The sequence below is a fragment of the Loxodonta africana genome, chromosome 3 (assembly GCF_030014295.1).
Source record: "Loxodonta africana isolate mLoxAfr1 chromosome 3, mLoxAfr1.hap2, whole genome shotgun sequence".
Taxonomy (NCBI): domain Eukaryota; kingdom Metazoa; phylum Chordata; class Mammalia; order Proboscidea; family Elephantidae; genus Loxodonta; species Loxodonta africana.
The window spans coordinates 111,690,734-111,699,702 of record NC_087344.1 but is presented as its reverse complement, the minus strand read 5'-3'; positions in this window follow the sequence as shown (position 1 = coordinate 111,699,702).

Genomic DNA, 8,969 nt, shown 5'->3' with positions numbered 1-8,969 from the left:
CGGGCAGACATGGCTCTAGTACCATGCTTGTCCATTTTCCCACTTTTGTCTATTCTGTAATATTTCCCTAGACTCGGGCAGATATGGCTGTGGCAGCATTCTTGCCAGCTTCCCACTTTTGCCTTTTTGAACATATGTCAAATAGAACTTTCTTTTTTGCTTTACTAAGCTTTGTAATTTTTTTCCCTACAACACCAATATTTTTCATAGCAAAAGAACGGAAAAAAACTTAAATTATCCATCCATAGGATACTGGTCAATCAGCTTTGGTTCAGCCATGTGATGGAGAAACTTTACCAGGAAAGGGAAAGAGATGATATATGCTCTGATATGACATGACCTCTAATTCCTAATAAAACTAGGTACAAAGCAATGCATGTTTTATACTTCTACTTTTTCTAAAGAATATAAACCAGTGCATTATTTTTAGACAGATATTTATGGTTTAATATGTATAACATCATTCTGCTGTACACAAGAAACTGGTGACTATGGGTCTGTAGTCAAAAGGTGACTTTCTTTGCATTTTATGTTCTTTTTCTTGTTCGCATTTAATACTATGGGCATATATTACTTTTTCGATAATAATAATTATACCAAAAAAACTAATTTAAAAAAAAATTTAAAGATTGCATTTAAGCAAGTTATTTAGAAAAAACTTTAAATAAATAAATGATAGTCATTTTAAAATACTGTAAATGCTATACAGTTTGGGTGTGTGCTAAAGTGTCATGTAAGTTGGCTTGTAAACAACAAAACACAGCATTATAACAAAACACTGAAAAACGATTAATTCTTTTTGGGACTGGAACTGAGAAAGGAAAGATATTTTAGAAGAAATAGAAAACTTATTTTTTTATATTTCTTTCCTGTTTACTTATTTTATAAAATGTGTAGTGCATTATTACTTTCACAATACTTTTTAAATACTATGAAAATAGAAGTGTACTTCTTGCATGTATGCACAAAGATTTCATTAGTCAGGCTATAGATGACGATATCATGACTGGACTAACCAGTAAGGGCCTGGGAGGTGTGTCCATAACTGCCCCATAGGGTTTCCAAGGAGCAGCTGGAAGATTTGAACTGCTGACATTTTGGTTAGCAGCCAAGCTTAGCCATTGCACCACCAGGGCTTCATTATGTATTATTGTTGTCAGGCAATGGTTAGTGATCTACAAAAGACTCAAATTAAGAACTTGTGCTGTAACCTCTTCCTCTCTCCGCCAAAATAAACTCTCTTCTCATAATTCCATTGGTAAAAGCTTAAGGATGAGAAAAACTTTTTTCCCCATTTGAGGAAAAACAAAAGAGATCTAATCATTACCTATACATGGAGTCCTTAAGGAGCCCTGGTGGTGCATGGTTAATCAATTCAGCTGCTAACCAAAAAGTTGGCAGTTTGAACCCACCAGCTGCTCAGCAGGAGAAAGACGTGGCAGTCTGCTTCTGTAAAGATTCACAGCCTTGGAAACTCTAAGGGGCAGTTCTACTCTGTTCTATACAGTTGATATGAGTTGCAACCAATGGGTATGGAGCCCCTGGGTGGTGCAAATGGTTAAATCTTAAAGCTTAGCTGCTAACTGAAGGGCTGACTCTTGAGACCACCCAGAGGCACCTCAGAAGAAATGCCTGGGAATCTACTGTAAAAAAAATCAGCCATTGAAATCTCTGTGGAGCACAGTCCTAGGCTGACACACATGGGGTTGCCATGAGTCAGAATCTACTCAACAGCAACTGGTTTGATTTGTTTGTTTTTTTTTATTTGGCAGATCACAATAATGGATCACTCGTGACACCTTCATTTACCAGTGAAAACAATTCTAAAAAATAACAAAAAGACACTGAGTCTGGTTTTAATATGACATAATTGAAAGTGATATCTCTTGAGAGTAAAAGTCTAAGTACTGTTGACAGGACTATCAAATTTAATATCAAGAGACACTGGAGAACCACAGTGAGATATTATTTCACTCCTACTAGGATTTTTTTTTTTTTTTTTAGGATGGCTAAGATTAAAAATAACAAATGTTGGCGAGGATGTGGGGAAATTGCAACCCTTATCCATTGGTGTTAGGAATACAAAATGGTGAAGCTGTTATGTAAAACAGTGTAGCAGTTCCTCAAAAAATTAAAAATAGAACTACCATATGACCCAGCAATTCCACTTCTAGGTGCATAACCAAAAGATTTGAAAGCAGACACTCAAAAAGAGAGTTATACACCAATGTTCATTGCAGCACTATTCACAATAGCTAAAACGTGGAAACAACCTAAATTCCCATCAACAGACAAATGTATAAAAAAAAGTGTGATATGTACATGGAACCCTGGTGGTGCACTGGTTAAGGACGAGGCTGCTAACCAAAAGATCTGCGGTTCAAATCCACTAGCTGCTCCTTGAAAATTCTATGGAGCGGTTCTATTCTGTCCTATAGGGCCGCTGTGTTGGAATTGACTCGATGGCAAGAGGTTTGGTTGGTACATGTATATAATGGAATACTGCTCGGCCAGTAGTAGAAACAAAATCTTGATACATGCTACAATATGGATGGGGCTTGAAAATATTATGCTGAGTGAAATAAGCCAATTACAAAAGGACAAATATTGTATGACCTCACTTATTTAAAAAGACCCACCACTTGTCTGTCAGTTTGTCATACTGTGGCGGCTGTGTGTATTAAGTGTTTAATAAGAAACTAATTTGCTCTGTATAACTTCATCTAAAGTACAATAAAAAAAGAAAAGAAAAAAGAGATAGCTGAATGTGTAAATAAATTACTTGAATAAATGATAGTTAATGAAAAAAAATAGCCTGAAGTCATCTTATAACCAAACAATAGTGTAGCTTAACTAAAAAGTTCTGCCTTGAGCATTAAGCTCTTTTAAGAACTATCTATATGGGATCAAACTGACAACAGCAACTCAAAAGATTAGAAAGGAACCTCAAGGGGCAGTAAGTCTATGTTAATGAGGGAGGAACAACTCAGAAAAGGAGGGTGAGAATGGTTGCACAACTAGAAGACTTTAATTGATGTTGCTGAAATTGTACAGGTATAAACTGTTGAACTGATGTATGTTTTGCTGTGTATTTTCTCAACAACAACAACGAAATAAATAAAATAGGGGGGAAAAAAGAGACACTGGAGAGCGAATTTCTAGCACAATTGCTGTATTTTGCTGATGAGATGCAAAGAAGGTAAGCGCTTTGCTTATACTAACATACATAGCCAGTGAGAGCCTAAGCTGAGAATTGAATGCGGAGTTTCAGGTATTTGGAATGAAGAGTAACTCAGGAATCATTAGGATACATTCCAGAACGACATAAAAAGAGCTATCTATGACGGAACATTATAAAGTACTATCTCAGGCACATTGGAGTAATGGTTAAGTAGCTGAGTTTTGAAGTCAGAATGTTTAAATTTAAAGCCTAACTCTAGAACCTGCTGTCTCTGTGGTCTTGAGAGGCAATTAACTTAGCCTTTATCAGTTTCTGTTTTCTCTTCTGTAAAATGGGGAAGATAATAGTACTTGGCAGTCTTGGAAATAGGCCACTAGAAGCTCATGGCAAGCGAGGGAAGGAGTAGGTAGACTTGCCAGGAAACACTTAGATCAGGGAGCTACTCTGATATTTTGATATCTTTGCAGTGTTACACTATACTCAGGCCACATGGTCCAATGAAGAAAGTGCGTGAGATCGTTTTGCAGTGCTCATAAACTGTACACAGAACACAGAGATAAGCTATGAATGTGGTAGATGATTTGAACTATCCAGACATGCAGAAATCTTGTTCAACTAGTGGTACAGAAATTGGCAAGTTCTTGACTTGTCTTGCTGACAATTTTGTATCATAGAGGAAACATTTCAGGGAGAGCAATTCTCCATGTTGTGGGACTGTCTGGCTCACTGCAGGACAATTCCTGATGGCTAGCACCCTTCCAAACATCAACATTTCCAACTGCAGAAAGACCAACCCCAGTTGAGAACCATGATTAGAGAAACTATAGGGGCAGGTCTGAATCTAATCTTACAAACAAGGATAAGAGATTAGTAACATAGACATTTGGAGGTCTTTGAGATAAAATGACCTTATTATTAATATCTCAAAGATGACAGTATCTAGAAAAGGAAAGCCAGACCTATAAGACATACTAGGCCAACCTCACCAAACTGTTCCGAGGAATGTCTGTACAAAACAAAGGGTCTGTGGCTAAAAAATATTTGGGAAACACCATATGTTTATTAAGCCATCTTTAGGATCTTAATGCCCATTATTAGGATGATAACGGCTCAGAGAATTACTAGTATAAGCAACCAAACATAAAATATTTTCAAAAGAGAAGTTTTTTTCTCGTGAACCTATTAACATGTTCCCTTCCTATGACCCCTTTTCCATTTCTGCTGTAACAGTTTTCTCTTTACAGTAATTCAAGAAGAGTTTCCCTAGTTTTCAAATTATTTAAGAAAAAAATATAAAATAATTCTAGTGTGGAAGATAGATCAAGAAAATGATAAAGAGCAATTCCAACTTTTCCCAATATTTTTTCTCATCAGGAGGAAATTAGTACTACTTTAAGATTCTCTCTTCTAATTCACCTCAACACCAATCAAAAATTCCTTTGGATGTCCACAGTTGATCAGTTTCTTCTTTAAAAAGCCACTAAAGCTATTCTAAGTTTTCATCACTCTCCTATAAACCTGTTTCCCAGGACCCTCTTCCTCATTCTCTTCTTGACATCTTCACAGAAAAATATGTATAAACTCATTTAAGTTTCCCTTCTGCCACCCTCAAACCTTCTCCACCTCTTTATTGTATTTTCTCCTATCTGAAAGTCACATACTTAAAATAATAACAACTACATTTTCAGGGCCTACTTATTCTAAATGTTCTACATAATTAATTTCTAATACTTACAACAATTCTGGAGGATAGAAATTATCTCAATTTTACAAGTGAGTAAACTCAAGTTCAAACAGTTTATGTAACTTGCCAAGATCAAACAGCCAGTGAATGGAGAATCTAAACTCCAGATCCCATTCTTTCTCTTCCCTCCTCCTTTGTGTTTATTATGTACTCTCTGGCAACACCTTTCCCTCAGGATATAATCATGCTCAAGCCTCTCCTTATGCCAAGCACCTAGATTTTGGGGGGTCCTTCACAAGAAGAAAAGGAGAAGAAATAAATACAATGTCTCCTACTGCTCCCAAGTCTTATATCTTGATGTTTTAACTCCTAAAAATGTAACATTTAACTTAAATAATATCTTATTTAAAGAGCATCAACAAGACAAATTCCTCAAACTTAAAGAGCATTGAGTGATTTTATCCAATTGTACTTGAGCACACGAGTTTCTAGTAGTATCTTACTTCCTTACTGCTCCTGTAACGGAAATACCACAAGCTGATGGCTTTAAAGAACAGAAATATATTCTACTCACCATTTAGGAGGCTTGTTGTTGTTAGGTGCCATTGAGTAAGTTCCCACCCATAGCGACCCTATGTAAAACAGAATGAAACACTGCCCTGTCCTGCACCATCTCCACAATAGTTGCTATGTTTGATCCCATTTTTGAAGCCACTGCATCAATCCATCTCATAGAGGGTCTTCCTCTTTTTTGCTGATCTTCTATTTTACCAAGAATGATGCCCTTTTCCAGGAACTGGTCCCTCCTGATAACATGTCCAAAGTATATGAGATGAAGTCTCCCATCCTTGTTTCTAAGAAGCATTTTAGCTGTACTCCTTCCAAGACAGATTTGTTATTTCTTCTGGCAGTCCATAGTATATTCAATATTCTTCACCAACGCCATAATTCAAAGGCATCAATTCTTCGACCATCTTCCCCATTTATAGACCAGATTTCACATGATATGAGGCGATTGAAAATGGCATGATTTGGGTCAAGAGCACCTTAGTCCTCAAGGTGACATGTTTGCTTTTCAATACTTTAAAGAGATCTTTCGAAGCAGATTTGCCCAGTGTAATATGTCATTTGCTTTCTTGATTTCTACTTCCATTGGTGTTGATTGTGGATCCAAGTAAAATGAAATCAACTTCAATATTTTCTCCATTTATCACGATATTGCTTACTGGTTCAGTTGTGAGGATTTTTGTCGTCTTTATGTTGAGGTGTAATCCATACTGAAGGATTTAGTCTTTGACCTTCATCAGCAGGTGCATCAAGTCCTCTTCGCTTTCAGGAAGCAAGATGGTGTCATATGCATATTGAAAGTTCTTAATAACTCCTCCTCCAATCATGGCCCCATGTTCTTCTTCACATAATCCAGCTTCTTAGATTATTTGCTCAACACACAGATTGAATAAGTATGGTGAAAGGATACAACACTGATGTACACCTTTCTGATTTAAACTACTCAATATCCCCTTGTTCTGCTTAAACCACTGCATCTTGATCTATGTACCGATTTTGCAAGAGCACAATTAAGCGTTCTTGAATTCCCATTCTTCTCAACGTTATTTGCAATTCGTTATGCTCCATACAGTTGAATGCCTTGCGTAGTCAATAAAACTCAGGTAAACATCTTTCTGGTATTCTCTACTTTCAGCGAAGATTCATCTTACATTAGCAATGATATCCCTCGCTCTACATCCTCTTCTGTATCTGGCTTGAATTCCTGGCATTTCCTTGTCTATATAGTGCTGCAACAATTTTTGAATTATCTTCACAATTTTACTCGTGTGTGATATTAATGATATTGTTCAATAATTTCCACATTCTGTTGGGTCACTTTTCCTTGGAATGGGGTACAAATATGGATGTTTTCCAGTCGATTGGCCAGGTAGCTGTCTTCCAAATTTCTTGGCATGAACTGGTGAGCACTTCCAGCCTTTCATCTGTTTGTTCAAACATCTCAATCGATATTTTGTCAATTCCTGAAACTTTTTTGCCAATACATTCAGTGCAGCTTGGACTTTTTCCTTCAGTGCCATTAGTTCTTGATTATATGCTACCTCCTGAAACATTTGAACATCAATAAATTCTTTTTGGTATAGTGACTGTGTATTTCTTACATCTTTTTTTGATGCTTCCTGCGTCATTCAATATTTTGCCCATAGAATCCTTTGTCTCAAAAAAAAAAAAAAAAAAATCCTTTCAGTGTAGTCAGTGAGGCAGGAGCATAATATGCTGACCACGCTACCTGATTTTAATCTGGACTTCTAGTCTAACAGCTATGTTTTCGATAAAAACATGTTTCTCCTTGGTGGTCAAAACCAGGATGTGAAACCATATGCCCTGAGAGTCTTGACCAAGAGACCATCCATAACCCTCAAAATATACTTACTGAGGTAGTGTTGTCTGGGTGCTGTTGCCAGCAAGGTATTCCTACAAGATAGACAAAGAAAATACATGTAAGCATCTTGTGACCACTATCTAAGCATCCTGCGAGACTGTTTGTAATCTCTAATTATAGGTATTAATAACTGGTAACCAATCAGTGTTTCGCAGCTACACCCTCTGACCCAATAAGACACCTTTCCCCCACCTCAGCAAGATCCTGCCTCTGACTTCCCTAATCAGAGTTGCACCAAATAAAAATAATCTGATGCCTGCTGCAGCAGTATATTTATCCCTGATTCAGAGCCCCCACTTTGAACACCACTGTCTTGTCTCAAAGTACTGTGCTGTTCCCAGTTCAAAGTGCAATCTTTGCTTGGAATAAACCTCTGTGATTTTGTCTTAAACAGACTTGGTTTTCTGTATCAGGGTGACATTTTGGCGGCGGTGGTGGAATCCAGAAGTACTGCTTAGCCTGCATTGACCGTATGTCTGAGGACTTGGAACACCAAGTGCCATCCAGAGTCTTTTTTGCCCCTTCTGCCTCCCCAGTTACTGAAGTTCGACACTGAGCCTTCCCATTCCAAACTCCACACTCCTTGTATTGCAGTTCACTGAGGTTGTTCCAGGCTCTTTGTATTCTCTTTTACTTTCCACTATGGGACCTTACTTATCAAGTGGAACTTGGAGTGCCTTTCTCTAGTCACTGTTGCTGGCTTTTGTTTCCCTAAGGAGCTCATTTAGGAATCTTGAGAACACCTTTTGTTGTCTCTAGAGCTTTAAAGATAATCTTTCTACCACACGTGGTAGCTATCTCGGTTACTATGTTTTACGGATTGAATTGTGTCCCCAAAAACTATGTGTCAACTTGGCTAGGCCATGACTCCTAGTATTATGTGATTGTCAACCATTTTGTGATCTGATGTGATTTTCCTATGCATTGTAAATCCTATCTCTATGATGTTAATGAGGCAGGATTAGAGGCAGTTATCTTAATGAGGTAGTACTCAATCTACAAGATTAAGTTTCGCCTTAAATCAACTCTTGAGATACAAAAGAGAGAAGCAAGTAGAGAGTCAGAAGGATCTCATATCACCAAGAAACACGAGTGAGAAGAATAGCACATCCTTTGGACCCAAGGTCCCTGAGCTGAGAAGTTCCTTGTCCAGGGAAGATTGATAACAAAACCTTCCCCCAGAGCTGACAGAGAGAGACAGCCTTCCCCTGGAGCTGGGACCCTGAACCAGAACTTTCTAGCCTCTTAGGCTGTGAAAGAATAAATTTCTCTTTGTTAAAACCATCCACTTTTCTGTTATAGCAGCATTAGATGACTAAGACGCTATGGGACAGGTCTGCTCTAAGGTACAGGGACTCCTGCTGGGTTTATGTTTAAACATTACAAGCCCGATTCCTGTTCATTTTTAGCTGAATGACAGAACATAGCCAGAGGTAGTGTTGAGAAATGTTGGCCAAAATGGGGAACTTTTGACATGTCAAAAATTGCCTTTCTACTCTCCAAATTAGTAAAACGGGGTGCCCATGTCAGAGAGAAGCAGTAGGACATCTTTTACAACTGGTACTAGGAATCAGCAAACGGGCAATTGGAAGGTAGGCTGGCTTCCCTCGCAGAGTCAGTATCCAAATTTAAAGCACAGAAACTTACTCCATCCC